At 46.7% G+C, this 25215-nt stretch overlaps 45 non-coding genes across 45 annotated transcripts; all 45 read right to left on the bottom strand.

Annotated features, from left to right (window-relative positions):
* Window positions 1-705: 705 nt before the first annotated feature.
* Trnar-ucg (transfer RNA arginine (anticodon UCG)) lies at window positions 706-778 on the bottom strand. Its single transcript has one exon. It is a non-coding gene; the product is annotated as a tRNA-Arg (tRNA).
* Window positions 779-1279: 501 nt separating this feature from the next.
* Trnat-agu (transfer RNA threonine (anticodon AGU)) lies at window positions 1280-1351 on the bottom strand. The gene has a single exon. It is a non-coding gene; the product is annotated as a tRNA-Thr (tRNA).
* Window positions 1352-2212: 861 nt separating this feature from the next.
* Trnar-ucg (transfer RNA arginine (anticodon UCG)) lies at window positions 2213-2285 on the bottom strand. Its single transcript has one exon. It is a non-coding gene; the product is annotated as a tRNA-Arg (tRNA).
* A 525-nt stretch (window positions 2286-2810) lies between these two features.
* Trnat-agu (transfer RNA threonine (anticodon AGU)) lies at window positions 2811-2882 on the bottom strand. Its single transcript has one exon. It is a non-coding gene; the product is annotated as a tRNA-Thr (tRNA).
* Window positions 2883-3220: 338 nt separating this feature from the next.
* Trnak-cuu (transfer RNA lysine (anticodon CUU)) lies at window positions 3221-3293 on the bottom strand. The gene has a single exon. It is a non-coding gene; the product is annotated as a tRNA-Lys (tRNA).
* Window positions 3294-3743: 450 nt separating this feature from the next.
* Trnar-ucg (transfer RNA arginine (anticodon UCG)) lies at window positions 3744-3816 on the bottom strand. Its single transcript has one exon. It is a non-coding gene; the product is annotated as a tRNA-Arg (tRNA).
* A 510-nt stretch (window positions 3817-4326) lies between these two features.
* Trnat-agu (transfer RNA threonine (anticodon AGU)) lies at window positions 4327-4398 on the bottom strand. Its single transcript has one exon. It is a non-coding gene; the product is annotated as a tRNA-Thr (tRNA).
* Window positions 4399-4736: 338 nt separating this feature from the next.
* Trnak-cuu (transfer RNA lysine (anticodon CUU)) lies at window positions 4737-4809 on the bottom strand. The gene has a single exon. It is a non-coding gene; the product is annotated as a tRNA-Lys (tRNA).
* Window positions 4810-5259: 450 nt separating this feature from the next.
* On the bottom strand, window positions 5260-5332 carry Trnar-ucg (transfer RNA arginine (anticodon UCG)). The gene has a single exon. It is a non-coding gene; the product is annotated as a tRNA-Arg (tRNA).
* Window positions 5333-5848: 516 nt separating this feature from the next.
* On the bottom strand, window positions 5849-5920 carry Trnat-agu (transfer RNA threonine (anticodon AGU)). Its single transcript has one exon. It is a non-coding gene; the product is annotated as a tRNA-Thr (tRNA).
* Window positions 5921-6258: 338 nt separating this feature from the next.
* Trnak-cuu (transfer RNA lysine (anticodon CUU)) lies at window positions 6259-6331 on the bottom strand. Its single transcript has one exon. It is a non-coding gene; the product is annotated as a tRNA-Lys (tRNA).
* A 450-nt stretch (window positions 6332-6781) lies between these two features.
* Window positions 6782-6854, bottom strand: Trnar-ucg (transfer RNA arginine (anticodon UCG)). The gene has a single exon. It is a non-coding gene; the product is annotated as a tRNA-Arg (tRNA).
* A 513-nt stretch (window positions 6855-7367) lies between these two features.
* On the bottom strand, window positions 7368-7439 carry Trnat-agu (transfer RNA threonine (anticodon AGU)). Its single transcript has one exon. It is a non-coding gene; the product is annotated as a tRNA-Thr (tRNA).
* Window positions 7440-7777: 338 nt separating this feature from the next.
* Window positions 7778-7850, bottom strand: Trnak-cuu (transfer RNA lysine (anticodon CUU)). Its single transcript has one exon. It is a non-coding gene; the product is annotated as a tRNA-Lys (tRNA).
* Window positions 7851-8300: 450 nt separating this feature from the next.
* Trnar-ucg (transfer RNA arginine (anticodon UCG)) lies at window positions 8301-8373 on the bottom strand. Its single transcript has one exon. It is a non-coding gene; the product is annotated as a tRNA-Arg (tRNA).
* A 498-nt stretch (window positions 8374-8871) lies between these two features.
* Trnat-agu (transfer RNA threonine (anticodon AGU)) lies at window positions 8872-8943 on the bottom strand. The gene has a single exon. It is a non-coding gene; the product is annotated as a tRNA-Thr (tRNA).
* A 338-nt stretch (window positions 8944-9281) lies between these two features.
* Trnak-cuu (transfer RNA lysine (anticodon CUU)) lies at window positions 9282-9354 on the bottom strand. Its single transcript has one exon. It is a non-coding gene; the product is annotated as a tRNA-Lys (tRNA).
* Window positions 9355-9804: 450 nt separating this feature from the next.
* Window positions 9805-9877, bottom strand: Trnar-ucg (transfer RNA arginine (anticodon UCG)). Its single transcript has one exon. It is a non-coding gene; the product is annotated as a tRNA-Arg (tRNA).
* A 519-nt stretch (window positions 9878-10396) lies between these two features.
* On the bottom strand, window positions 10397-10468 carry Trnat-agu (transfer RNA threonine (anticodon AGU)). The gene has a single exon. It is a non-coding gene; the product is annotated as a tRNA-Thr (tRNA).
* Window positions 10469-10806: 338 nt separating this feature from the next.
* On the bottom strand, window positions 10807-10879 carry Trnak-cuu (transfer RNA lysine (anticodon CUU)). The gene has a single exon. It is a non-coding gene; the product is annotated as a tRNA-Lys (tRNA).
* A 450-nt stretch (window positions 10880-11329) lies between these two features.
* Trnar-ucg (transfer RNA arginine (anticodon UCG)) lies at window positions 11330-11402 on the bottom strand. The gene has a single exon. It is a non-coding gene; the product is annotated as a tRNA-Arg (tRNA).
* A 507-nt stretch (window positions 11403-11909) lies between these two features.
* Trnat-agu (transfer RNA threonine (anticodon AGU)) lies at window positions 11910-11981 on the bottom strand. Its single transcript has one exon. It is a non-coding gene; the product is annotated as a tRNA-Thr (tRNA).
* Window positions 11982-12319: 338 nt separating this feature from the next.
* Trnak-cuu (transfer RNA lysine (anticodon CUU)) lies at window positions 12320-12392 on the bottom strand. The gene has a single exon. It is a non-coding gene; the product is annotated as a tRNA-Lys (tRNA).
* A 450-nt stretch (window positions 12393-12842) lies between these two features.
* Window positions 12843-12915, bottom strand: Trnar-ucg (transfer RNA arginine (anticodon UCG)). The gene has a single exon. It is a non-coding gene; the product is annotated as a tRNA-Arg (tRNA).
* Window positions 12916-13426: 511 nt separating this feature from the next.
* Trnat-agu (transfer RNA threonine (anticodon AGU)) lies at window positions 13427-13498 on the bottom strand. The gene has a single exon. It is a non-coding gene; the product is annotated as a tRNA-Thr (tRNA).
* A 338-nt stretch (window positions 13499-13836) lies between these two features.
* Window positions 13837-13909, bottom strand: Trnak-cuu (transfer RNA lysine (anticodon CUU)). Its single transcript has one exon. It is a non-coding gene; the product is annotated as a tRNA-Lys (tRNA).
* Window positions 13910-14359: 450 nt separating this feature from the next.
* Trnar-ucg (transfer RNA arginine (anticodon UCG)) lies at window positions 14360-14432 on the bottom strand. Its single transcript has one exon. It is a non-coding gene; the product is annotated as a tRNA-Arg (tRNA).
* Window positions 14433-15355: 923 nt separating this feature from the next.
* On the bottom strand, window positions 15356-15428 carry Trnak-cuu (transfer RNA lysine (anticodon CUU)). The gene has a single exon. It is a non-coding gene; the product is annotated as a tRNA-Lys (tRNA).
* A 450-nt stretch (window positions 15429-15878) lies between these two features.
* On the bottom strand, window positions 15879-15951 carry Trnar-ucg (transfer RNA arginine (anticodon UCG)). The gene has a single exon. It is a non-coding gene; the product is annotated as a tRNA-Arg (tRNA).
* A 250-nt stretch (window positions 15952-16201) lies between these two features.
* Window positions 16202-16274, bottom strand: Trnar-ucg (transfer RNA arginine (anticodon UCG)). The gene has a single exon. It is a non-coding gene; the product is annotated as a tRNA-Arg (tRNA).
* Window positions 16275-16787: 513 nt separating this feature from the next.
* Trnat-agu (transfer RNA threonine (anticodon AGU)) lies at window positions 16788-16859 on the bottom strand. The gene has a single exon. It is a non-coding gene; the product is annotated as a tRNA-Thr (tRNA).
* Window positions 16860-17197: 338 nt separating this feature from the next.
* Trnak-cuu (transfer RNA lysine (anticodon CUU)) lies at window positions 17198-17270 on the bottom strand. The gene has a single exon. It is a non-coding gene; the product is annotated as a tRNA-Lys (tRNA).
* Window positions 17271-17720: 450 nt separating this feature from the next.
* Trnar-ucg (transfer RNA arginine (anticodon UCG)) lies at window positions 17721-17793 on the bottom strand. The gene has a single exon. It is a non-coding gene; the product is annotated as a tRNA-Arg (tRNA).
* Window positions 17794-18300: 507 nt separating this feature from the next.
* Trnat-agu (transfer RNA threonine (anticodon AGU)) lies at window positions 18301-18372 on the bottom strand. The gene has a single exon. It is a non-coding gene; the product is annotated as a tRNA-Thr (tRNA).
* Window positions 18373-18710: 338 nt separating this feature from the next.
* On the bottom strand, window positions 18711-18783 carry Trnak-cuu (transfer RNA lysine (anticodon CUU)). Its single transcript has one exon. It is a non-coding gene; the product is annotated as a tRNA-Lys (tRNA).
* A 450-nt stretch (window positions 18784-19233) lies between these two features.
* On the bottom strand, window positions 19234-19306 carry Trnar-ucg (transfer RNA arginine (anticodon UCG)). Its single transcript has one exon. It is a non-coding gene; the product is annotated as a tRNA-Arg (tRNA).
* A 511-nt stretch (window positions 19307-19817) lies between these two features.
* On the bottom strand, window positions 19818-19889 carry Trnat-agu (transfer RNA threonine (anticodon AGU)). Its single transcript has one exon. It is a non-coding gene; the product is annotated as a tRNA-Thr (tRNA).
* A 338-nt stretch (window positions 19890-20227) lies between these two features.
* Window positions 20228-20300, bottom strand: Trnak-cuu (transfer RNA lysine (anticodon CUU)). Its single transcript has one exon. It is a non-coding gene; the product is annotated as a tRNA-Lys (tRNA).
* A 450-nt stretch (window positions 20301-20750) lies between these two features.
* Trnar-ucg (transfer RNA arginine (anticodon UCG)) lies at window positions 20751-20823 on the bottom strand. Its single transcript has one exon. It is a non-coding gene; the product is annotated as a tRNA-Arg (tRNA).
* Window positions 20824-21746: 923 nt separating this feature from the next.
* On the bottom strand, window positions 21747-21819 carry Trnak-cuu (transfer RNA lysine (anticodon CUU)). Its single transcript has one exon. It is a non-coding gene; the product is annotated as a tRNA-Lys (tRNA).
* Window positions 21820-22269: 450 nt separating this feature from the next.
* Window positions 22270-22342, bottom strand: Trnar-ucg (transfer RNA arginine (anticodon UCG)). The gene has a single exon. It is a non-coding gene; the product is annotated as a tRNA-Arg (tRNA).
* A 516-nt stretch (window positions 22343-22858) lies between these two features.
* Trnat-agu (transfer RNA threonine (anticodon AGU)) lies at window positions 22859-22930 on the bottom strand. Its single transcript has one exon. It is a non-coding gene; the product is annotated as a tRNA-Thr (tRNA).
* An 861-nt stretch (window positions 22931-23791) lies between these two features.
* On the bottom strand, window positions 23792-23864 carry Trnar-ucg (transfer RNA arginine (anticodon UCG)). The gene has a single exon. It is a non-coding gene; the product is annotated as a tRNA-Arg (tRNA).
* Window positions 23865-24374: 510 nt separating this feature from the next.
* On the bottom strand, window positions 24375-24446 carry Trnat-agu (transfer RNA threonine (anticodon AGU)). The gene has a single exon. It is a non-coding gene; the product is annotated as a tRNA-Thr (tRNA).
* Window positions 24447-24784: 338 nt separating this feature from the next.
* On the bottom strand, window positions 24785-24857 carry Trnak-cuu (transfer RNA lysine (anticodon CUU)). Its single transcript has one exon. It is a non-coding gene; the product is annotated as a tRNA-Lys (tRNA).
* Between the last annotated feature and the right edge of the window lie 358 nt (window positions 24858-25215).

Genomic DNA, 25215 nt, shown 5'->3' with positions numbered 1-25215 from the left:
ACAAAATCACCTGCACTTCAGAACATGACTTTCACACATGTCTACAAAATCACCTTCACCTTCAAATACAGTTTTCTTGCGACTGATTGAGACGTAGGCAAATTTTAAAGTTGCTATTTCCATTACATCACGTTAATCAGAAAATCGGTAATTTACATCTGCAGTGGAGAAAAATTCCGTTCCGCCCAGCGAAGGGCTCGAACCCACGACCCTGTGGTTAAGAGTCTCATGCTCTACCGACTGAGCTAGCCGTGCTGCCTCGTTGGGTACCTCCTGGGTAGCAGATCACACAGTACTCGTTTGGGTTGGTTGGTCCCATACAGAATCTCTCCATGCTGCCTAATGTTTTCCTAACGACACTCGTCACGTACTTCACTTTTATTTCATAATCATTTCTGAGAGGTAAAGGAATTGCATGACAATCTGCAGAGCTAGCGGCGTCAAAATTAACACACATACTTGACGTGACTAAAAAGCCGAACGAGTTACTTTCCGACGTTGTTTTAGATGTGCAAGTGCCAGTCAAACCTCGCGGTGAGGGCACTCTGCCGACCATTTCGCTAGTTAACACCGGTCTTCTTGTGTGTGTTTCAAGCTCAAGACCATCTTCAAGCACAAAATGGTCAACAGCAACATTCAGACGGTTTCGTACTGCACAATTGCTACATTAAAACGGTATGTTTGTTTCTCAGAACTGGAAAAACACGACCGTGACAGGATTCGAACCTGCAATCTTCGGATCCGAAGTCCGACGCCTTATCCATTAGGCCACACGGTCACTGACGACCAAGTATAACTTATATACGATTCATTTCGAAACGCTCACACCCCCTGAGGAATTGTGTTTTCGTTCCACACAGCCGCTGCCCCTTACTCTTTCCCACCCATTCGTTACATTCAACCTCTTACGAGACCGACCAAACATAGACAGGAAAACAAGACCACACACTTTGCGCAATCGGAATCGATGGCAGGGTGTCCCTCGCCGCATTTGCTACGATGGCCATTTGCTAATTCTGCAGAAGCGGCGGCGGCGACGACGACGAAGACGACGACCGCGGGAGGCTCAGAGATTTGTGAGAAATACATCTATAAAATGTAATTCAGAATGCCTCGTCCCACCTTACGCCGTACCGCTTTGGCAAATGCTTTATCAGCGCCATTCGCCTTAATCACATCTGAGAGTAATTCTTAATAAAACGCCTCTCGCTAATTGTTCGCCATCACAGATACTGTTTGCTATACGGCCATGACGCGCAACTGATTTCCAAAATTCGTCTTCCTCCTGTGAGGATGGAACTCACGTCTCCTGGTTTACTAGACCAGTGCTCTACCACTGAGCTAAAGAGGCGCGGCCTAGCGGAACTTTTGCGTACTTCGTCCGTACGGTCGTCTGAATCTTCAGACTTCAGCTGACAACACTTCATATTTTTCACTAATATTTGCAGCTATGGCGACCCATTACTGCTTGGATACACATCTGACACGTAGCCGATGTTCTCTCCAAACAAAATCACCTGCACTTCAGAACATGACTTTCACACATGTCTACAAAATCACCTTCACCTTCAAATACAGTTTTCTTGCGACTGATTGAGACGTAGGCAAATTTTAAAGTTGCTATTTCCATTACATCACGTTAATCAGAAAATCGGTAATTTACATCTGCAGTGGAGAAAAATTCCGTTCCGCCCAGCGAAGTACTCGAACCCACGGACCTGTGATTAAGAGTCTCATGCTCTACCGACTGAGCTAGCCGTGCTGCCTCGTTGGGTACCTCCTGGGTAGCAGATCACACAGTACTCGTTTGGGTTGGTTGGTCCCATACAGAATCTCTCCATGCTGCCTAATGTTTTCCTAACGACACTCGTCACGTACTTCACTTTTATTTCATAATCATTTCTGAGAGGTAAAGGAATTGCATGACAATCTGCAGAGCTAGCGGCGTCAAAATTAACACACATACTTGACGTGACTCAAAAGCCGAACGAGTTACTTTCCGACGTTGTTTTAGATGTGCAAGTGCCAGTCAAACCTCGCGGTGAGGGCACTCTGCCGACCATTTCGCTAGTTAACACCGGTCTTCTTGTGTGTGTTTCAAGCTCAAGACCATCTTCAAGCACAAAATGGTCAACAGCAATATTCAGACGGTTTCGTACTGCACAATTGCTACATTAAAACGGTATGTTTGTTTCTCAGAACTGGAAAAACACGACCGTGACAGGATTCGAACCTGCAATCTTCGGATCCGAAGTCCGACGCCTTATCCATTAGGCCACACGGTCACTGACGACCAAGTATAACTTATATACGATTCATTTCGAAACGCTCACACCCCCTTAGGAATTGTGTTTTCGTTCCACACAGCCGCTGCCCCTTACTCTTTCCCACCCATTCGTTACATTCAACCTCTTACGAGACCGACCAAACATAGACAGGAAAACAAGACCACACACTTTGCGCAATCGGAATCGATGGCAGGGTGTCCCTCGCCGCATTTGCTACGATGGCCATTTGCTAATTCTGCAGAAGCGGCGGCGGCGGCGGCGACGACGACGACGACGACGACGACGACGAAGACGACGACCGCGGGAGGCTCAGAGATTTGTGAGAAATACATCTATAAAATGTAATTCAGAATGCCTCGTCCCACCTTATGCCGTACCGCTTTGGCAAATGCTTTATCAGCGCCATTCGCCTTAATCACATCTGAGAGTAATTCTTAATAAAACGCCTCTCGCTAATTGTTCGCCATCACAGATACTGTTTGCTATACGGCCATGACGCGCAACTGATTTCCAAAATTCGTCTTCCTCCTGTGAGGATGGAACTCACGACTCCTGGTTTACTAGACCAGTGCTCTACCACTGAGCTAAAGAGGCGCGGCCTAGCGGAACTTTTGCGTACTTCGTCCGTACGGTCGTCTGAATCTTCAGACTTCAGCTGACAACACTTCATATTTTTGACTAATATTTGCAGCTATGGCGACCCATTACTGCTTGGATACACATCTGACACGTAGCCGATGTTCTCTCCAAACAAAATCACCTGCACTTCAGAACATGACTTTCACACATGTCTACAAAATCACCTTCACCTTCAAATACAGTTTTCTTGCGACTGATTGAGACGTAGGCAAATTTTAAAGTTGCTATTTCCATTACATCACGTTAATCAGAAAATCGGTAATTTACATCTGCAGTGGAGAAAAATTCCGTTCCGCCCAGCGAAGGGCTCGAACCCACGACCCTGTGATTAAGAGTCTCATGCTCTACCGACTGAGCTAGCCGTGCTGCCTCGTTGGGTACCTCCTGGGTAGCAGATCACACAGTACTCGTTTGGGTTGGTTGGTCCCATACAGAATCTCTCCATGCTGCCTAATGTTTTCCTAACGACACTCGTCACGTACTTCACTTTTATTTCATAATCATTTCTGAGAGGTAAAGGAATTGCATGACAATCTGCAGAGCTAGCGGCGTCAAAATTAACACACATACTTGACGTGACTAAAAAGCCGAACGAGTTACTTTCCGACGTTGTTTTAGATGTGCAAGTGCCAGTCAAACCTCGCGGTGAGGGCACTCTGCCGACCATTTCGCTAGTTAACACCGGTCTTCTTGTGTGTGTTTCAAGCTCAAGACCATCTTCAAGCACAAAATGGTCAACAGCAACATTCAGACGGTTTCGTACTGCACAATTGCTACATTAAAACGGTATGTTTGTTTCTCAGAACTGGAAAAACACGACCGTGACAGGATTCGAACCTGCAATCTTCGGATCCGAAGTCCGACGCCTTATCCATTAGGCCACACGGTCACTGACGACCAAGTATAACTTATATACGATTCATTTCGAAACGCTCACACCCCCTGAGGAATTGTGTTTTCGTTCCACACAGCCGCTGCCCCTTACTCTTTCCCACCCATTCGTTACATTCAACCTCTTACGAGACCGACCAAACATAGACAGGAAAACAAGACCACACACTTTGCGCAATCGGAATCGATGGCAGGGTGTCCCTCGCCGCATTTGCTACGATGGCCATTTGCTAATTCTGCAGAAGCGGCGGCGGCGACGACGACGCCGACGACGAAGACGACGGCCGCGGGAGGCTCAGAGATTTGTGAGAAATACATCTATAAAATGTAATTCAGAATGCCTCGTCCCACCTTATGCCGTACCGCTTTGGCAAATGCTTTATCAGCGCCATTCGCCTTAATCACATCTGAGAGTAATTCTTAATAAAACGCCTCTCGCTAATTGTTCGCCATCACAGATACTGTTTGCTATACGGCCATGACGCGCAACTGATTTCCAAAATTCGTCTTCCTCCTGTGAGGATGGAACTCACGACTCCTGGTTTACTAGACCAGTGCTCTACCACTGAGCTAAAGAGGCGCGGCCTAGCGGAACTTCTGCGTACTTCGTCCGTACGGTCGTCTGAATCTTCAGACTTCAGCTGACAACACTTCATATTGTTCATTAATATTTGCAGCTATGGCGACCCATTACTGCTTGGATACACATCTGACACGTAGCCGATGTTCTCTCCAAACAAAATCACCTGCACTTCAGAACATGACTTTCACACATGTCTACAAAATCACCTTCACCTTCAAATACAGTTTTCTTGCGACTGATTGAGACGTAGGCAAATTTTAAAGTTGCTATTTCCATTACATCACGTTAATCAGAAAATCGGTAATTTACATCTGCAGTGGAGAAAAATTCCGTTCCGCCCAGCGAAGGGCTCGAACCCACGACCCTGTGATTAAGAGTCTCATGCTCTACCGACTGAGCTAGCCGTGCTGCCTCGTTGGGTACCTCCTGGGTAGCAGATCACACAGTACTCGTTTGGGTTGGTTGGTCCCATACAGAATCTCTCCATGCTGCCTAATGTTTTCCTAACGACACTCGTCACGTACTTCACTTTTATTTCATAATCATTTCTGAGAGGTAAAGGAATTGCATGACAATCTGCAGAGCTAGCGGCGTCAAAATTAACACACATACTTGACGTGACTCAAAAGCCGAACGAGTTACTTTCAGACGTTGTTTTAGATGTGCAACTGCCAGTCAAACCTCGCGGTGAGGGCACTCTGCCGACCATTTCGCTAGTTAACACCGGTCTTCTTGTGTGTGTTTCTAGCTCAAGACCACCTCCAAGCACATAATGGTCAACAGCAATATTCAGACGGTTTCGTACTGCACAATTGCTACATTAAAACGGTATGTTTGTTTCTCAGAACTGGAAAAACACGACCGTGACAGGATTCGAACCTGCAATCTTCGGATCCGAAGTCCGACGCCTTATCCATTAGGCCACACGGTCACTGACGACCAAGTATAACTTATATACGATTCATCTCGAAACGCTCACACCCCCTGAGGAATTGTGTTTTCGTTCCACACAGCCGCTGCCCCTTACTCTTTCCCACCCATTCGTTACATTCAACCTCTTACGAGACCGACCAAACATAGACAGGAAAACAAGGCCACACACTTTGCGCAATCGGAATCGATGGCAGGGTGTCCCTCGCCGCATTTGCTACGATGGCCATTTGCTAATTCTGCAGAAGCGGCGGCGGCGACGACGACGCCGACGACGAAGACGAAGACGACGACCGCGGGAGGCTCAGAGATTTGTGAGAAATACATCTATAAAATGTAATTCAGAATGCCTCGTCCCACCTTATGCCGTACCGCTTTGGCAAATGCTTTATCAGCGCCATTCACCTTAATCACATCTGAGAGTAATTCTTAATAAAACGCCTCTCGCTAATTGTTCGCCATCACAGATACTGTTTGCTATGCGGCCATGACGCGCAACTGATTTCCAAAATTCGTCTTCCTCCTGTGAGAATGGAACTCACGACTCCTGGTTTACTAGACCAGTGCTCTACCACTGAGCTAAAGAGGCGCGGCCTAGCGGAACTTCTGCGTACTTCGTCCGTACGGTCGTCTGAATCTTCAGACTTCAGCTGACAACACTTCATATTGTTCACTAATATTTGCAGCTATGGCGACCCATTACTGCTTGGATACACATCTGACACGTAGCCGATGTTCTCTCCAAACAAAATCACCTGCACTTCAGAACATGACTTTCACACATGTCTACAAAATCACCTTCACCTTCAAATACAGTTTTCTTGCGACTGATTGAGACGTAGGCAAATTTTAAAGTTGCTATTTCCATTACATCACGTTAATCAGAAAATCGGTAATTTACATCTGCAGTGGAGAAAAATTCCGTTCTGCCCAGCGAAGGGCTCGAACCCACGACCCTGTGATTAAGAGTCTCATGCTCTACCGACTGAGCTAGCCGTGCTGCCTCGTTGGGTACCTCCTGGGTAGCAGATCACACAGTACTCGTTTGGGTTGGTTGGTCCCATACAGAATCTCTCCATGCTGCCTAATGTTTTCCTAACGACACTCGTCACGTACTTCACTTTTATTTCATAATCATTTCTGAGAGGTAAAGGAATTGCATGACAATCTGCAGAGCTAGCGGCGTCAAAATTAACACACATACTTGACGTGACTAAAAAGCCGAACGAGTTACTTTCCGACGTTGTTTTAGATGTGCAAGTGCCAGTCAAACCTCGCGGTGAGGGCACTCTGCCGACCATTTCGCTAGTTAACACCGGTCTTCTTGTGTGTGTTTCAAGCTCAAGACCATCTTCAAGCACAAAATGGTCAACAGCAACATTCAGACGGTTTCGTACTGCACAATTGCTACATTAAAACGGTATGTTTGTTTCTCAGAACTGGGAAAACACGACCGTGACAGGATTCGAACCTGCAATCTTCGGATCCGAAGTCCGACGCCTTATCCATTAGGCCACACGGTCACTGACGACCAAGTATAACTTATATACGATTCATCTCGAAACGCTCACACCCCCTGAGGAATTGTGTTTTCGTTCCACACAGCCGCTGCCCCTTACTCTTTCCCACCCATTCGTTACATTCAACCTCTTACGAGACCGACCAAACATAGACAGGAAAACAAGACCACACACTTTGCGCAATCGGAATCGATGGCAGGGTGTCCCTCGCCGCATTTGCTACGATGGCCATTTGCTAATTCTGCAGAAGCGGCGGCGGCGACGACGACGACGACGACGACGACGACGACGACCGCGGGAGGCTCAGAGATTTGTGAGAAATACATCTATAAAATGTAATTCAGAATGCCTCGTCCCACCTTATGCCGTACCGCTTTGGCAAATGCTTTATCAGCGCCATTCGCCTTAATCACATCTGAGAGTAATTCTTAATAAAACGCCTCTCGCTAATTGTTCGCCATCACAGATACTGTTTGCTATACGGCCATGACGCGCAACTGATTTCCAAAATTCGTCTTCCTCCTGTGAGGATGGAACTCACGACTCCTGGTTTACTAGACCAGTGCTCTACCACTGAGCTAAAGAGGCGCGGCCTACCGGAACTTTTGCGTACTTCGTCCGTACGGTCGTCTGAATCTTCAGACTTCAGCTGACAACACTTCATATTTTTCACTAATATTTGCAGCTATGGCGACCCATTACTGCTTGGATACACATCTGACACGTAGCTGATGTTCTCTCCAAACAAAATCACCTGCACTTCAGAACATGACTTTCACACATGTCTACAAAATCACCTTCACCTTCAAATACAGTTTTCTTGCGACTGATTGAGACGTAGGCAAATTTTAAAGTTGCTATTTCCATTACATCACGTTAATCAGAAAATCGGTAATTTACATCTGCAGTGGAGAAAAATTCCGTTCCGCCCAGCGAAGGGCTCGAACCAACGACCCTGTGATTAAGAGTCTCATGCTCTACCGACTGAGCTAGCCGTGCTGCCTCGTTGGGTACCTCCTGGGTAGCAGATCACACAGTACTCGTTTGGGTTGGTTGGTCCCATACAGAATCTCTCCATGCTGCCTAATGTTTTCCTAACGACACTCGTCACGTACTTCACTTTTATTTCATAATCATTTCTGAGAGGTAAAGGAATTGCATGACAATCTGCAGAGCTAGCGGCGTCAAAATTAACACACATACTTGACGTGACTAAAAAGCCGAACGAGTTACTTTCCGACGTTGTTTTAGATGTGCAAGTGCCAGTCAAACCTCGCGGTGAGGGCACTCTGCCGACCATTTCGCTAGTTAACACCGGTCTTCTTGTGTGTGTTACAAGCTCAAGACCATCTTCAAGCACAAAATGGTCAACAGCAACATTCAGACGGTTTCGTACTGCACAATTGCTACATTAAAACGGTATGTTTGTTTCTCAGAACTGGAAAAACACGACCGTGACAGGATTCGAACCTGCAATCTTCGGATCCGAAGTCCGACGCCTTATCCATTAGGCCACACGGTCACTGACGACCAAGTATAACTTATATACGATTCATCTCGAAACGCTCACACCCCCTGAGGAATTGTGTTTTCGTTCCACACAGCCGCTGCCCCTTACTCTTTCCCACCCATTCGTTACATTCAACCTCTTACGAGACCGACCAAACATAGACAGGAAAACAAGACCACACACTTTGCGCAATCGGAATCGATGGCAGGGTGTCCCTCGCCGCATTTGCTACGATGGCCATTTGCTAATTCTGCAGAAGCGGCGGCGGCGACGACGACGACGACGACCGCGGGAGGCTCAGAGATTTGTGAGAAATACATCTATAAAATGTAATTCAGAATGCCTCGTCCCTCCTTATGCCGTACCGCTTTGGCAAATGCTTTATCAGCGCCATTCGCCTTAATCACATCTGAGAGTAATTCTTAATAAAACGCCTCTCGCTAATTGTTCGCCATCACAGATACTGTTTGCTATACGGCCATGACGCGCAACTGATTTCCAAAATTCGTCTTCCTCCTGTGAGGATGGAACTCACGACTCCTGGTTTACTAGACCAGTGCTCTACCACTGAGCTAAAGAGGCGCGGCCTAGCGGAACTTTTGCGTACTTCGTCCGTACGGTCGTCTGAATCTTCTGACTTCAGCTGACAACACTTCATATTTTTCACTAATATTTGCAGCTATGGCGACCCATTACTGCTTGGCTACACATCTGTCACGTAGCCGATGTTCTCTCCAAACAAAATCACCTGCACTTCAGAACATAACTTTCACACATGTCTACAAAATCACCTTCACCTTCAAATACAGTTTTCTTGCGACTGATTGAGACGTAGGCAAATTTTAAAGTTGCTATTTCCATTACATCACGTTAATCAGAAAATCGGTAATTTACATCTGCAGTGGAGAAAAATTCCGTTCCGCCCAGCGAAGGGCTCGAACCCACGACCCTGTGATTAAGAGTCTCATGCTCTACCGACTGAGCTAGCCGTGCTGCCTCGTTGGGTACCTCCTGGGTAGCAGATCACACAGTACTCGTTTGGGTTGGTTGGTCCCATACAGAATCTCTCCATGCTGCCTAATGTTTTCCTAACGACACTCGTCACGTACTTCACTTTTATTTCATAATCATTTCTGAGAGGTAAAGGAATTGCATGACAATCTGCAGAGCTAGCGGCGTCAAAATTAACACACATACTTGACGTGACTCAAAAGCCGAACGAGTTACTTTCCGACGTTGTTTTAGATGTGCGAGTGCCAGTCAAACCTCGCGGTGAGGGCACTCTGCCGACCATTTCGCTAGTTAACACCGGTCTTCTTGTGTGTGTTTCAAGCTCAAGACCATTTTCAAGCACAAAATGGTCAACAGCAACATTCAGACGGTTTCGTACTGCACAATTGCTACATTAAAACGGTATGTTTGTTTCTCAGAACTGGAAAAACACGACCGTGACAGGATTCGAACCTGCAATCTTCGGATCCGAAGTCCGACGCCTTATCCATTAGGCCACACGGTCACTGACGACCAAGTATAACTTATATACGATTCATCTCGAAACGCTCACACCCAATGAGGAATTGTGTTTTCGTTCCACACAGCCGCTGCCCCTTACTCTTTCCCACCCATTCGTTACATTCAACCTCTTACGAGACCGACCAAACATAGACAGGAAAACAAGACCACACACTTTGCGCAATCGGAATCGATGGCAGGGTGTCCCTCGCCGCATTTGCTACGATGGCCATTTGCTAATTCTGCATAAGCGGCGGCGGCGACGACGACGACGACGACGACGACGAAGACGACGACGACCGCGGGAGGCTCAGAGATTTGTGAGAAATACATCTATAAAATGTAATTCAGAATGCCTCGTCCCACCTTATGCCGTACCGCTTTGGCAAATGCTTTATCAGCGCCATTCGCCTTAATCACATCTGAGAGTAATTCTTAATAAAACGCCTCTCGCTAATTGTTCGCCATCACAGATACTGTTTGCTATACGGCCATGACGCGCAACTGATTTCCAAAATTCGTCTTCCTCCTGTGAGGATGGAACTCACGACTCCTGGTTTACTAGACCAGTGCTCTACCACTGAGCTAAAGAGGCGCGGCCTAGCGGAACTTTTGCGTACTTCGTCCGTATGGTCGTCTGAATCTTCAGACTTCAGCTGACAACACTTCATATTGTTCACTAATATTTGCAGCTATGGCGACCCATTACTGCTTTGATACTCATCTGACACGTAGCCGATGTTCTCTCCAAACAAAATCACCTGCACTTCAGAACATGACTTTCACACATGTCTACAAAATCACCTTCACCTTCAAATACAGTTTTCTTGCGACTGATTGAGACGTAGGCAAATTTTAAAGTTGCCATTTCCATTACATCACGTTAATCAGAAAATCGGTAATTTACATCTGCAGTGGAGAAAAATTCCGTTCCGCCCAGCGAAGGGCTCGAACCCACGACCCTGTGATTAAGAGTCTCATGCTCTACCGACTGAGCTAGCCGTGCTGCCTCGTTGGGTACCTCCTGGGTAGCAGATCACACAGTACTCGTTTGGGTTGGTTGGTCCCATACAGAATCTCTCCATGCTGCCTAATGTTTTCCTAACGACACTCGTCACGTACTTCACTTTTATTTCATAATCATTTCTGAGAGGTAAAGGAATTGCATGACAATCTGCAGAGCTAGCGGCGTCAAAATTAACACACATACTTGACGTGACTAAAAAGCCGAACGAGTTACTTTCCGACGTTGTTTTAGATGTGCAAGTGCCAGTCAAACCTCGCGGTGAGGGCACTCTGCCGACCATTTCGCTAGTTAACACCGGTCTTCTTGTGTGTGTTTCAAGCTCAAGACCATCTTCAAGCACAAAATGGTCAACAGCAACATTCAGACGGTTTCGTAATGCACAATTGCTACATTAAAACGGTATGTTTGTTTCTCAGAACTGGAAAAACACGACCGTGACAGGATTCGAACCTGCAATCTTCGGATCCGAAGTCCGACGCCTTATCCATTAGGCCACACGGTCACTGACGACCAAGTATAACTTATATACGATTCATCTCGAAACGCTCACACCCCCTGAGGAATTGTGTTTTCGTTCCACACAGCCGCTGCCCCTTACTCTTTCCCACCCATTCGTTACATTCAACCTCTTACGAGACCGACCAAACATAGACAGGAAAACAAGACCACACACTTTGCGCAATCGGAATCGATGGCAGGGTGTCCCTCGCCGCATTTGCTACGATGGCCATTTGCTAATTCTGCAGAAGCGGCGGCGGCGACGACGACGACGACGAAGACGACGACCGCGGGAGGCTCAGAGATTTGTGAGAAATACATCTATAAAATGTAATTCAGAATGCCTCGTCCCACCTTATGCCGTACCGCTTTGGCAAATGCTTTATCAGCGCCATTCGCCTTAATCACATCTGAGAGTAATTCTTAATAAAACGCCTCTCGCTAATTGTTCGCCATCACAGATACTGTTTGCTATACGGCCATGACGCGCAACTGATTTCCAAAATTCGTCTTCCTCCTGTGAGGATGGAACTCACGACTCCTGGTTTACTAGACCAGTGCTCTACCACTGAGCTAAAGAGGCGCGGCCTAGCGGAACTTTTGCGTACTTCGTCCGTACGGTCGTCTGAATCTTCAGACTTCAGCTGACAACACTTCATATTTTTCACTAATATTTGCAGCTATGGCGACCCATTACTGCTTGGATACACATCTGACACGTAGCCGATGTTCTCTCCAAACAAAATCACCTGCACTTCAGAACATGACTTTCACACATGTCTACAAAATCACCTTCACCTTCAAATACAGTTTTCTTGCGACTGATTGAGACGTAGGCAAATTTTAAAGTTGCTATTTCCATTACATCACGTTAATCAGAAAATCGGTAATTTACATCTGCAGTGGAGAAAAATTCCGTTCCGCCCAGCGAAGGGCTCGAACCCACGACCCTGTGATTAAGAGTCTCATGCTCTACCGACTGAGCTAGCCGTGCTGCCTCGTTGGGTACCTCCTGGGTAGCAGATCACACAGTACTCGTTTGGGTTGGTTGGTCCCATACAGAATCTCTCCATGCTGCCTAATGTTTTCCTAACGACACTCGTCACGTACTTCACTTTTATTTCATAATCATTTCTGAGAGGTAAAGGAATTGCATGACAATCTGCAGAGCTAGCGGCGTCAAAATTAACACACATACTTGACGTGACTAAAAAGCCGAACGAGTTACTTTCCGACGTTGTTTTAGATGTGCAAGTGCCAGTCAAACCTCGCGGTGAGGGCACTCTGCCGACCATTTCGCTAGTTAACACCGGTCTTCTTGTGTGTGCTTCAAGCTCAAGACCATCTTCAAGCACAAAATGGTCAACAGCAACATTCAGACGGTTTCGTACTGCACAATTGCTACATTAAAACGGTATGTTTGTTTCTCAGAACTGGAAAAACACGACCGTGACAGGATTCGAACCTGCAATCTTCGGATCCGAAGTCCGACGCCTTATCCATTAGGCCACACGGTCACTGACGACCAAGCATAACTTATATACGATTCATCTCCAAACGCTCACACCCCCCTGAGGAATTGTGTTTTCGTTCCACACAGCCGCTGCCCCTTACTCTTTCCCACCCATTCGTTACATTCAACCTCTTACGAGACCGACCAAACATAGACAGGAAAACAAGACCACACACTTTGCGCAATCGGAATCGATGGCAGGGTGTCCCTCGCCGCATTTGCTACGATGGCCATTTGCTAATTCTGCAGAAGCGGCGGCGGCGACGACGACGACGAAGACGAAGACGACGACCGCGGGAGGCTCAGAGATTTGTGAGAAATACATCTATAAAATGTAATTCAGAATGCCTCGTCCCACCTTATGCAATACCGCTTTGGCAAATGCTTTATCAGCGCCATTCGCCTTAATCACATCTGAGAGTAATTCTTAATAAAACGCCTCTCGCTAATTGTTCGCCATCACAGATACTGTTTGCTATACGGCCATGACGCGCAACTGATTTCCAAAATTCGTCTTCCTCCTGTGAGGATGGAACTCACGACTCCTGGTTTACTAGACCAGTGCTCTACCACTGAGCTAAAGAGGCGCGTCCTAGCGGAACTTTTGCGTACTTCGTCCGTACGGTCGTCTGAATCTTCAGACTTCAGCTGACAACACTTCATATTTTTCACTAATATTTGCAGCTATGGCGAGCCATTACTGCTTGGATACACATCTGACACGTAGCCGATGTTCTCTCCAAACAAAATCACCTGCACTTCAGAACATGACTTTCACACATGTCTACAAAATCACCTTCACCTTCAAATACAGTTTTCTTGCGACTGATTGAGACGTAGGCAAATTTTAAAGTTGCTATTTCCATTACATCACGTTAATCAGAAAATCGGTAATTTACATCTGCAGTGGAGAAAAATTCCGTTCCGCCCAGCGAAGGGCTCGAACCCACGACCCTGTGATTAAGAGTCTCATGCTCTACCGACTGAGCTAGCCGTGCTGCCTCGTTGGGTACCTCCTGGGTAGCAGATCACACAGTACTCGTTTGGGTTGGTTGGTCCCATACAGAATCTCTCCATGCTGCCTAATGTTTTCCTAACGACACTCGTCACGTACTTCACTTTTATTTCATAATCATTTCTGAGAGGTAAAGGAATTGCATGACAATCTGCAGAGCTAGCGGCGTCAAAATTAACACACATACTTGACGTGACTCAAAAGCCGAACGAGTTACTTTCCGACGTTGTTTTAGATGTGCAAGTGCCAGTCAAACCTCGTGGTGAGGGCACTCTGCCGACCATTTTGCTAGTTAACACCGGTCTTCTTGTGTGTGTTTCAAGCTCAAGACCATCTCCAAGCACAAAATGGTCAACAGCAACATTCAGACGGTTTCGTACTGCACAATTGCTACATTAAAACGGTATGTTTGTTTCTCAGAACTGGAAAAACACGACCGTGACAGGATTCGAACCTGCAATCTTCGGATCCGAAGTCCGACGCCTTATCCATTAGGCCACACGGTCACTGACGACCAAGTATAACTTATATACGATTCATCTCGAAACGCTCACACCCCCTGAGGAATTGTGGTTTCGTTCCACACAGCCGCTGCCCCTTACTCTTTCCCACCCATTCGTTACATTCAACCTCTTACGAGACCGACCAAACATAGACAGGAAAACAAGACCACACACTTTGCGCAATCGGAATCGATGGCAGGGTGTCCCTCGCCGCATTTTCTACGATGGCTATTTGCTAATTCTGCAGAAGCGGCGGCGGCGACGACGACGACGACGACGACGAAGATGACGACCGCGGGAGGCTCAGAGATTTGTGAGAAATACATCTATAAAATGTAATTCAGAATGCCTCGTCCCACCTTGTGCCGTGGGCCGTTGGCAAATGCTTTATCAGCGCCATTCGCCTTAATCACATCTGAGAGTAATTCTTAATAAAACGCCTCTCGCTAATTGTTCGCCATCACAGATACTGTTTGCTATACGGCCATGACGCGCAACTGATTTCCAAAATTCGTCTTCCTCCTGTGAAGATGGAACTCACGACTCCTGGTTTACTAGACCAGTGCTCTACCACTGAGCTAAAGAGGCGCGGCCTAGCGGAACTTTTGCGTACTTCGTTCGTACGGTCGTCTGAATCTTCTGACTTCAGCTGACAACACTTCATATTTTTCACTAATATTTGCAGCTATGGCGACCCATTACTGCTTGGATACACATCTGACACGTAGCCGATGTTCTCTCCAAACAAAATCACCTGCACTTCAGAACATGACTTTCACACATGTCTACAAAATCACCTTCACCTTCAAATACAGTTTTCTTGCGACTGATTGAGACGTAGGCAAATTTTAAAGTTGCTATTTCCATTACATCACGTTAATCAGAAAATCGGTAATTTACATCTGCAGTGGAGAAAAATTCCGTTCCGCCCAGCGAAGGGCTCGAACCCACGACCCTGTGATTAAGAGTCTCATGCTCTACCGACTGAGCTAGCCGTGCTGCCTCGTTGGGTACCTCCGGGGTAGCAGATCACACAGTACTCGTTTGGGTTGGTTGGTCCCATACAGAATCTCTCCATGCTGCCTAATGTTTTCCTAACGACACTCGTCACGTACTTCACTTTTATTTCATAATCATTTCTGAGAGGAAAAGGAATTGCATGACAATCTGCAGAGCTAGCGGCGTCAAAATTAACACACATACTTGACGTGACTCAAAAGCCGAACGAGTTACTTTCCGACGTTGTTTTAGATGTGCAAGTGCCAGTCAAACCTCGCGGTGAGGGCACTCTGCCGACCATTTCGCTAGTTAACACCGGTCTTCTTGTGTGTGTTACAAGCTCAAGACCATCTTCAAGCACAAAATGGTCAACAGCAACATTCAGACGGTTTCGTACTGCACAATTGCTACATTAAAACGGTATGTTTGTTTCTCAGAACTGGAAAAACACGACCGTGACAGGACTCGAACCTGCAATCTTCGGATCCGAAGTCCGACGCCTTATCCATTAGGCCACACGGTCACTGACGACCAAGTATAACTTATATACGAGTTACTTTCCGACGTTGTTTTAGATGTGCAAGTGCCAGTCAAACCTCGCGGTGAGGGCACTCTGCCGACCATTTCGCTAGTTAACACCGGTCTTCTTGTGTGTGTTACAAGCTCAAGACCATCTTCAAGCACAAAATGGTCAACAGCAACATTCAGACGGTTTCGTACTGCACAATTGCTACATTAAAACGGTATGTTTGTTTCTCAGAACTGGAAAAACACGACCGTGACAGGACTCGAACCTGCAATCTTCGGATCCGAAGTCCGACGCCTTATCCATTAGGCCACACGGTCACTGACGACCAAGTATAACTTATATACGATTCATCTCGAAACGCTCACACCCCCTGAGGAATTGTGGTTTCGTTCCACACAGCCGCTGCCCCTTACTCTTTCCCACCCATTCGTTACATTCAACCTCTTACGAGACCGACCAAACATAGACAGGAAAACAAGACCACACACTTTGCGCAATCGGAATCGATGGCAGGGTGTCCCTCGCCGCATTTTCTACGATGGCCATTTGCTAATTCTGCAGAAGCGGCGGCGGCGACGACGACGACGACGACGACGAAGACGACGACCGCGGGAGGCTCAGAGATTTGTGAGAAATACATCTATAAAATGTAATTCAGAATGCCTCATCCCACCTTCTGCCGTACCGCTTTGGCAAATGCTTTATCAGCGCCATTCGCCTTAATCACATCTGAGAGTAATTCTTAATAAAACGCCTCTCGCTAATTGTTCGCCATCACAGATACTGTTTGCTATACGGCCATGACGCGCAACTGATTTCCAAAATTCGTCTTCCTCCTGTGAGGATGGAACTCACGACTCCTGGTTTACTAGACCAGTGCTCTACCACTGAGCTAAAGAGGCGCGGCCTAGCGGAACTTTTGCGTACTTCGTCCGTACGGTCGTCTGAATCTTCAGACTTCAGCTGACAACACTTCATATTTTTCACTAATATTTGCAGCTATGGCGACCCATTACTGCTTGGATACACATCTGACACGTAGCCGATGTTCTCTCCAAACAAAATCACCTGCACTTCAGAACATGACTTTCACACATGTCTACAAAATCACCTTCACCTTCAAATACAGTTTTCTTGCGACTGATTGAGACGTAGGCAAATTTTAAAGTTGCTATTTCCATTACGTCACGTTAATCAGAATATCGGTAATTTACATCTGCAGTGGAGAAAAATTCCGTTCCGCCCAGCGAAGGGCTCGAACCCACGACCCTGTGATTAAGAGTCTCATGCTCTACCGACTGAGCTAGCCGTGCTGCCTCGTTGGGTACCTCCTGGGTAGCAGATCACACAGTACTCGTTTGGGTTGGTTGGTCCCATACAGAATCTCTCCATGCTGCCTAATGTTTTCCTAACGACACTCGTCACGTACTTCACTTTTATTTCATAATCATTTCTGAGAGGTAAAGGAATTGCATGACAATCTGCAGAGCTAGCGGCGTCAAAATTAACACACATACTTGACGTGACTAAAAAGCCGAACGAGTTACTTTCCGACGTTGTTTTAGATGTGCAAGTGCCAGTCAAACCTCGCGGTGAGGGCACTCTGCCGACCATTTCGCTAGTTAACACCGGTCTTCTTGTGTGTGTTTCAAGCTCAAGACCATCTTCAAGCACAAAATGGTCAACAGCAACATTCAGACGGTTTCGTACTGCACAATTGCTACATTAAAACGGTATGTTTGTTTCTCAGAACTGGAAAAACACGACCGTGACAGGATTCGAACCTGCAATTTTCGGATCCGAAGTCCGACGCCTTATCCATTAGGCCACACGGTCACTGACGACCAAGTATAACTTATATACGATTCATCTCGAAACGCTCACACCCCCTGAGGAATTGTGTTTTCGTTCCACACAGCCGCTGCCCCTTACTCTTTCCCACCCATTCGTTACATTCAACCTCTTACGAGACCGACCAAACATAGACAGGAAAACAAGACCACACACTTTGCGCAATCGGAATCGATGGCAGGGTGTCCCTCGCCGCATTTGCTACGATGGCCATTTGCTAATTCTGCAGAAGCGGCGGCGGCGACGACGACGACGACGAAGACGACGACCGCGGGAGGCTCAGAGATTTGTGAGAAATACATCTATAAAATGTAATTCAGAATGCCGCGTCCCACCTTATGCCGTACCGCTTTGGCAAATGCTTTATCAGCGCCATTCGCCTTAATCACATCTGAGAGTAATTCTTAATAAAACGCCTCTCGCTAATTGTTCGCCATCACAGATACTGTTTGCTATACGGCCATGACGCGCAACTGATTTCCAAAATTCGTCTTCCTCCTGTGAGGATGGAACTCACGACTCCTGGTTTACTAGACCAGTGCTCTACCACTGAGCTAAAGAGGCGCGGCCTAGCGGAACTTTTGCGTACTTCGTCCGTACGGTCGTCTGAATCTTCAGACTTCAGCTGACAACACTTCATATTTTTCACTAATATTTGCAGCTATGGCGACCCATTACTGCTTGGATACACATCTGACACGTAGCCGATGTTCTCTCCAAACAAAATCACCTGCACTTCAGAACATGACTTTCACACATGTCTACAAAATCACCTTCACCTTCAAATACAGTTTTCTTGCGACTGATTGAGACGTAGGCAAATTTTAAAGTTGCTATTTCCATTACATCACGTTAATCAGAAAATCGGTAATTTACATCTGCAGTGGAGAAAAATTCCGTTCCGCCCAGCGAAGGGCTCGAACCCACGACCCTGTGATTAAGAGTCTCATGCTCTACCGACTGAGCTAGCCGTGCTGCCTCATTGGGTACCTCCTGGGTAGCAGATCACACAGTACTCGTTTGGGTTGGTTGGTCCCATACAGAATCTCTCCATGCTGCCTAATGTTTTCCTAACGACACTCGTCACGTACTTCACTTTTATTTCATAATCATTTCTGAGAGGTAAAGGAATTGCATGACAATCTGCAGAGCTAGCGGCGTCAAAATTAACACACATACTTGACGTGACTAAAAAGCCGAACGAGTTACTTTCCGACGTTGTTTTAGATGTGCAAGTGCCAGTCAAACCTCGCGGTGAGGGCACTCTGCCGACCATTTCGCTAGTTAACACCGGTCTTCTTGTGTGTGCTTCAAGCTCAAGACCATCTTCAAGCACAAAATGGTCAACAGCAACATTCAGACGGTTTCGTACTGCACAATTGCTACATTAAAACGGTATGTTTGTTTCTCAGAACTGGAAAAACACGACCGTGACAGGATTCGAACCTGCAATCTTCGGATCCGAAGTCCGACGCCTTATCCATTAGGCCACACGGTCACTGACGACCAAGCATAACTTATATACGATTCATCTCCAAACGCTCACACCCCCCTGAGGAATTGTGTTTTCGTTCCACACAGCCGCTGCCCCTTACTCTTTCCCACCCATTCGTTACGTTCAACCTCTTACGAGACCGACCAAACATAGACAGGAAAACAAGACATCACACTTTGCGCAATCGGAATCGATGGCAGGGTGTCCCTCGCCGCATTTGCTACGATGGCCATTTGCTAATTCTGCAGAAGCGGCGGCGGCGACGACGACGACGAAGACGAAGACGACGACCGCGGGAGGCTCAGAGATTTGTGAGAAATACATCTATAAAATGTAATTCAGAATGCCTCGTCCCACCTTATGCAATACCGCTTTGGCAAATGCTTTATCAGCGCCATTCGCCTTAATCACATCTGAGAGTAATTCTTAATAAAACGCCTCTCGCTAATTGTTCGCCATCACAGATACTGTTTGCTATACGGCCATGACGCGCAACTGATTTCCAAAATTCGTCTTCCTCCTGTGAGGATGGAACTCACGACTCCTGGTTTACTAGACCAGTGCTCTACCACTGAGCTAAAGAGGCGCGTCCTAGCGGAACTTTTGCGTACTTCGTCCGTACGGTCGTCTGAATCTTCAGACTTCAGCTGACAACACTTCATATTTTTCACTAATATTTGCAGCTATGGCGAGCCATTACTGCTTGGATACACATCTGACACGTAGCCGATGTTCTCTCCAAACAAAATCACCTGCACTTCAGAACATGACTTTCACACATGTCTACAAAATCACCTTCACCTTCAAATACAGTTTTCTTGCGACTGATTGAGACGTAGGCAAATTTTAAAGTTGCTATTTCCATTACATCACGTTAATCAGAAAATCGGTAATTTACATCTGCAGTGGAGAAAAATTCCGTTCCGCCCAGCGAAGGGCTCGAACCCACGACCCTGTGATTAAGAGTCTCATGCTCTACCGACTGAGCTAGCCGTGCTGCCTCGTTGGGTACCTCCTGGGTAGCAGATCACACAGTACTCGTTTGGGTTGGTTGGTCCCATACAGAATCTCTCCATGCTGCCTAATGTTTTCCTAACGACACTCGTCACGTACTTCACTTTTATTTCATAATCATTTCTGAGAGGTAAAGGAATTGCATGACAATCTGCAGAGCTAGCGGCGTCAAAATTAACACACATACTTGACGTGACTCAAAAGCCGAACGAGTTACTTTCCGACGTTGTTTTAGATGTGCAAGTGCCAGTCAAACCTCGCGGTGAGGGCACTCTGCCGACCATTTTGCTAGTTAACACCGGTCTTCTTGTGTGTGTTTCAAGCTCAAGACCATCTCCAAGCACAAAATGGTCAACAGCAACATTCAGACGGTTTCGTACTGCACAATTGCTACATTAAAACGGTATGTTTGTTTCTCAGAACTGGAAAAACACGACCGTGACAGGATTCGAACCTGCAATCTTCGGATCCGAAGTCCGACGCCTTATCCATTAGGCCACACGGTCACTGACGACCAAGTATAACTTATATACGATTCATCTCGAAACGCTCACACCCCCTGAGGAATTGTGGTTTCGTTCCACACAGCCGCTGCCCCTTACTCTTTCCCACCCATTCGTTACATTCAACCTCTTACGAGACCGACCAAACATAGACAGGAAAACAAGACCACACACTTTGCGCAATCGGAATCGATGGCAGGGTGTCCCTCGCCGCATTTTCTACGATGGCCATTTGCTAATTCTGCAGAAGCGGCGGCGGCGGCGACGACGACGACGACGACGAAGATGACGACCGCGGGAGGCTCAGAGATTTGTGAGAAATACATCTATAAAATGTAATTCAGAATGCCTCGTCCCACCTTGTGCCGTGGGCCGTTGGCAAATGCTTTATCAGCGCCATTCGCCTTAATCACATCTGAGAGTAATTCTTAATAAAACGCCTCTCGCTAATTGTTCGCCATCACAGATACTGTTTGCTATACGGCCATGACGCGCAACTGATTTCCAAAATTCGTCTTCCTCCTTTGAAGATGGAACTCACGACTCCTGGTTTACTAGACCAGTGCTCTACCACTGAGCTAAAGAGGCGCGGCCTAGCGGAACTTTTGCGTACTTCGTTCGTACGGTCGTCTGAATCTTCTGACTTCAGCTGACAACACTTCATATTTTTCACTAATATTTGCAGCTATGGCGACCCATTACTGCTTGGATACACATCTGACACGTAGCCGATGTTCTCTCCAAACAAAATCACCTGCACTTCAGAACATGACTTTCACACATGTCTACAAAATCACCTTCACCTTCAAATACAGTTTTCTTGCGACTGATTGAGACGTAGGCAAATTTTAAAGTTGCTATTTCCATTACATCACGTTAATCAGAAAATCGGTAATTTACATCTGCAGTGGAGAAAAATTCCGTTCCGCCCAGCGAAGGGCTCGAACCCACGACCCTGTGATTAAGAGTCTCATGCTCTACCGACTGAGCTAGCCGTGCTGCCTCGTTGGGTACCTCCGGGGTAGCAGATCACACAGTACTCGTTTGGGTTGGTTGGTCCCATACAGAATCTCTCCATGCTGCCTAATGTTTTCCTAACGACACTCGTCACGTACTTCACTTTTATTTCATAATCATTTCTGAGAGGAAAAGGAATTGCATGACAATCTGCAGAGCTAGCGGCGTCAAAATTAACACACATACTTGACGTGACTCAAAAGCCGAACGAGTTACTTTCCGACGTTGTTTTAGATGTGCAAGTGCCAGTCAAACCTCGCGGTGAGGGCACTCTGCCGACCATTTCGCTAGTTAACACCGGTCTTCTTGTGTGTGTTACAAGCTCAAGACCATCTTCAAGCACAAAATGGTCAACAGCAACATTCAGACGGTTTCGTACTGCACAATTGCTACATTAAAACGGTATGTTTGTTTCTCAGAACTGGAAAAACACGACCGTGACAGGACTCGAACCTGCAATCTTCGGATCCGAAGTCCGACGCCTTATCCATTAGGCCACACGGTCACTGACGACCAAGTATAACTTATATACGATTCATCTCGAAACGCTCACACCCCCTGAGGAATTGTGGTTTCGTTCCACACAGCCGCTGCCCCTTACTCTTTCCCACCCATTCGTTACATTCAACCTCTTACGAGACCGACCAAACATAGACAGGAAAACAAGACCACACACTTTGCGCAATCGGAATCGATGGCAGGGTGTCCCTCGCCGCATTTTCTACGATGGCCATTTGCTAATTCTGCAGAAGCGGCGGCGGCGACGACGACGACGACGACGACGACGAAGACGACGACCGCGGGAGGCTCAGAGATTTGTGAGAAATACATCTATAAAATGTAATTCAGAATGCCTCGTCCCACCTTCTGCCGTACCGCTTTGGCAAATGCTTTATCAGCGCCATACGCCTTAATCACATCTGAGAGTAATTCTTAATAAAACGCCTCTCGCTAATTGTTCGCCATCACAGATACTGTTTGCTATACGGCCATGACGCGCAACTGATTTCCAAAATTCGTCTTCCTCCTGTGAGGATGGAACTCACGACTCCTGGTTTACTAGACCAGTGCTCTACCACTGAGCTAAAGAGGCGCGGCCTAGCGGAACTTTTGCGTACTTCGTCCGTACGGTCGTCTGAATCTTCAGACTTCAGCTGACAACACTTCATATTTTTCACTAATATTTGCAGCTATGGCGACCCATTACTGCTTGGATACACATCTGACACGTAGCCGATGTTCTCTCCAAACAAAATCACCTGCACTTCAGAACATGACTTTCACACATGTCTACAAAATCACCTTCACCTTCAAATACAGTTTTCTTGCGACTGATTGAGACGTAGGCAAATTTTAAAGTTGCTATTTCCATTACGTCACGTTAATCAGAAAATCGGTAATTTACATCTGCAGTGGAGAAAAATTCCGTTCCGCCCAGCGAAGGGCTCGAACCCACGACCCTGTGATTAAGAGTCTCATGCTCTACCAACCGAGCTAGCCGTGCTGCCTCGTTGGGTACCTCCTGGGTAGCAGATCACACAGTACTCGTTTGGGTTGGTTGGTCCCATACAGAATCTCTCCATGCTGCCTAATGTTTTCCTAACGACACTCGTCACGTACTTCACTTTTATTTCATAATCACTTCTGAGAGGTAAAGGAATTGCATGACAATCTGCAGAGCTAGCGGCGTCAAAATTAACACACATACTTGACGTGACTCAAAAGCCGAACGAGTTACTTTCCGACGTTGTTTTAGATGTGCAAGTGCCAGTCAAACCTCGCGGTGAGGGCACTCTGCCGACCATTTCGCTAGTTAACACCGGTCTTCTTGTGTGTGTTTCAAGCTCAAGACCATCTCCAAGCACAAAATGGTCAACAGCAACATTCAGACGGTTTCGTACTGCACAATTGCTACATTAAAACGGTATGTTAGTTTCTCAGAACTGGAAAAACACGACCGTGACAGGATTCGAACCTGCAATCTTCGGATCCGAAGTCCGACGCCTTATCCATTAGGCCACACGGTCACTGACGACCAAGTATAACTTATATACGATTCATCTCGAAACGCTCACACCCCCTGAGGAATTGTGGTTTCGTTCCACACAGCCGCTGCCCCTTACTCTTTCCCACCCATTCGTTACATTCAACCTCTTACGAGACCGACCAAACATAGACAGGAAAACAAGACCACACACTTTGCGCAATCGGAATCGATGGCAGGGTGTCCCTCGCCGCATTTTCTACGATGGCCATTTGCTAATTCTGCAGAAGCGGCGGCGGCGACGACGACGACGACGACGAAGACGACGACCGCGGGAGGCTCAGAGATTTGTGAGAAATACATCTATAAAATGTAATTCAGAATGCCTCGTCCCACCTTCTGCCGTACCGCTTTGGCAAATGCTTTATCAGCGCCATTCGCCTTAATCACATCTGAGAGTAATTCTTAATAAAACGCCTCTCGCTAATTGTTCGCCATCACAGATACTGTTTGCTATACGGCCATGACGCGCAACTGATTTCCAAAATTCGTCTTCCTCCTGTGAGGATGGAACTCACGACTCCTGGTTTACTAGACCAGTGCTCTACCACTGAGCTAAAGAGGCGCGGCCTAGCGGAACTTTAGCGTACTTCGTCCGTACGGTCGTCTGAATCTTCAGACTTCAGCTGACAACACTTCATATTTTTCACTAATATTTGCAGCTATGGCGACCCATTACTGCTTGGATACACATCTGACACGTAGCCGATGTTCTCTCCAAACAAAATCACCTGCACTTCAGAACATGACTTTCACACATGTCTACAAAATCACCTTCACCTTCAAATACAGTTTTCTTGCGACTGATTGAGACGTAGGCAAATTTTAAAGTTGCTATTTCCATTACATCACGTTAATCAGAAAATCGGTAATTTACATCTGCAGTGGAGAAAAATTCCGTTCCGCCCAGCGAAGGGCTCGAACCCACGACCCTGTGATTAAGAGTCTCATGCTCTACCGACTGAGCTAGCCGTGCTGCCTCATTGGGTACCTCCTGGGTAGCAGATCACACAGTACTCGTTTGGGTTGGTTGGTCCCATACAGAATCTCTCCATGCTGCCTAATGTTTTCCTAACGACACTCGTCACGTACTTCACTTTTATTTCATAATCATTTCTGAGAGGTAAAGGAATTGCATGACAATCTGCAGAGCTAGCGGCGTCAAAATTAACACACATACTTGACGTGACTAAAAAGCCGAACGAGTTACTTTCCGACGTTGTTTTAGATGTGCAAGTGCCAGTCAAACCTCGCGGTGAGGGCACTCTGCCGACCATTTCGCTAGTTAACACCGGTCTTCTTGTGTGTGCTTCAAGCTCAAGACCATCTTCAAG

Source organism: Schistocerca gregaria, chromosome 11, assembly GCF_023897955.1.
Source record: "Schistocerca gregaria isolate iqSchGreg1 chromosome 11, iqSchGreg1.2, whole genome shotgun sequence".
NCBI classification, from domain to species: domain Eukaryota; kingdom Metazoa; phylum Arthropoda; class Insecta; order Orthoptera; family Acrididae; genus Schistocerca; species Schistocerca gregaria.
The sequence above is the reverse complement of the archived record's forward strand: the minus strand, read 5'-3'. Positions and strand labels throughout refer to the sequence as shown.